Source organism: Octopus bimaculoides, chromosome 25, assembly GCF_046866305.1.
Source record: "Octopus bimaculoides isolate indiv1 chromosome 25, ASM4686630v1, whole genome shotgun sequence".
Classification (NCBI taxonomy): Eukaryota; Metazoa; Mollusca; class Cephalopoda; order Octopoda; family Octopodidae; genus Octopus; species Octopus bimaculoides.
Genome location: NC_142952.1, coordinates 10,283,664 through 10,286,163, shown reverse-complemented (window position 1 = coordinate 10,286,163; position 2,500 = coordinate 10,283,664). Strand labels below are relative to the sequence as shown.

Below are 2,500 nucleotides of genomic sequence, written 5' to 3'. Positions count from 1 at the left end.
TCCGTGTGTCTGTGTATGCATGTGTGTGTACCTATATCTAAGTTTATATGCATATCTAAGCATACATGTATATGTGTATATATGTGTATGTATCTATATTTAAATATATATCGGTGAATCTATATCTGTGTATGTATGTATCCATGTGTATATGACAACACATGTGTATGTAGCTATTCTTAAATATGTTTGTAAGTGTATTAATGTGTGTGTATGTATGTGTGTGTAAATTTATTTGTGTATAGTTTTACAAGACTCGTGTTAGCGTGTACGTGAGTGAGAGAGAGAGAGAGAGACAGAGACAGAGAGTGACTCCCACTCTTTTATGATAGGAAGATGTGGGTTGCTGTGTGGGTGGTGGTGGTGGTGGTGGTGGTGGTGGTGGACGTTTTAGTAGGTGGAGGAGGGGCGTTGAGGGTGGGTGCAGCCACATGTAATATAGGTGGGTCACTGTTACATTACAATAATAGTAGTAGTAGTAGTAGTGGTTGTAGTAGCCAGTGGATTACGGCAACAACTACAAACACATACGCATACCAAGATTCATACCTACCTACCTACATACATATACACATACATTAATATACACGCGCATATATATTTACATACATATACACTAACAAAAACACACACACACACACACATACACGCAACATTCATTCATACATTCAGGTGTTTTGTGTTACTCTGTTTTAGTAATGACGATGGCGAAGCCGATGGTGGTGGTCATGGTGGATTTTGATGATGACGATGACGGCGATGACAGTTAGGAAGACGATAGTGTTAAACTCTGACGACTGGTCACACCCACAAAAGACATGATGGCCATGTCTTTCCCAAGGGTATCTGTTGTCTTATGTGGTGTACGTTACAGCATGACCACTTACCCTGGGTAAAGCCCGACTCCCTTTATTTTTCAACCACCACCACCACCACCACCACCACCACCACTACTACTACTACTACTAATAATAATAATAATAATGATGATGATGATGATGTTTTCTGATTTTGGTACATGGCCAGGAATTTCAGGGGGAGGGGGATAAATTAATTACGCTGACCCCCCCCCCCCCTCCAGGGCTCAGCCGATACTTATTTTTATCAGCCCCCGAGAGGATGATAGGTGAAATTGACTTTCAACAGGATTCGAACTCAGTGTATAAAGACGGACGAAAAGCATGCTAATGATTCTACCAGCTCCCCACCTTAATAATAATGATAATAATAATAATAATAATATTGATAATAATAATTATACTAATACTAATATTAATAATAATAATAATATTAATAATAATAGTAGTAGTAGAACGATGATCATCTTTCTCCTTTAGGCACAAGACCTGAAATTTAGTGGGCGGGGATGTTAGTCAATTACATAGACCCTTAGTATATGACTGGTACATAATAATAAGAGGCAGAACACACTGTTCCTACATACACATATATGCCCACTTCCATGTTGTGTATACATATGTGTGTGTCACTTCAATGTTATATCTATATATATACATATGTATGTATATATATGTGTGTCACTTCCATGTTATATGTTATATATACAAAAGTATATATATATATATGCGCGTGTGTGTGTGACTTCCATTTTATATATCATATCTACATATGTATGTATATATGTGTGTCACTTCCATGTTATATATACATACGTATGTATATATGTGTGTCACTTCCATGTTGTATATACATACGTATGTATATATGTGTGTGTGTGTGTGTCACTTCTATGTTATGTTACATATACATATGTATGTATATATATGTGTATCTCCATGTTATATATTATATATGCATAAGTATGTGTACATGTAGTGTCATTTTCATATTATATTTTATATACGTATGTTTGTATATGTGTCACTTCCATGTTAAATTTACATGTGCATGTGTATATATATACATACATACATATCTATCTATCTATCTATCTATCTATATATATATATATATATATATATGTGTGTGTGTGTGTGTGTAGTTTGATATAAAAATGAAGATTAATTGAAGGATCACTCCATACATGTAGATTATCACATGAATGTATGTGTATATGTACTTGAGTGTATATATGTTTATCCTCATGCGTACACACACCCATATATACACACATCCACAAAAGTGTATTGTAATTTAGTGAATTAATATTAAAAACGATATTGGAAAAGTGATGTTGGTTTCATATTTTGGGACAAGACTGACTGAACAGGACTACAGGTGATGGACAAGGTTGTTGGTTGACTGAACCAACCCCAGTATATTACTGGTATATATGTGTGTATGTGTATCTATGTATATATATATATAAATGTGTATATATATATATATATATATATATATATATATATATATATATACACTCATACATACATACATACATACATACATACTCATCTGTGTTTTCTCCTTCTATATATATATATTTGATAGGATGAAAGGCAAATTCAACCTCCATAGCTACAAAAGCTCATATTTACCT

At 34.0% G+C, this 2,500-nt stretch overlaps 2 protein-coding genes across 3 annotated transcripts in view; one reads left to right on the top strand and one right to left on the bottom strand.

The window, feature by feature from the left end:
• The window catches only part of LOC106877853 (GPI inositol-deacylase), a 190,724-nt gene that overhangs the window by 139,918 nt on the left and 48,306 nt on the right, over positions 1-2,500 (top strand). The gene's annotated exons all lie outside the window — the stretch shown is intronic.
• The window catches only part of LOC128250669 (uncharacterized), a 38,473-nt gene that overhangs the window by 34,091 nt on the left and 1,882 nt on the right, over positions 1-2,500 (bottom strand). The gene's annotated exons all lie outside the window — the stretch shown is intronic.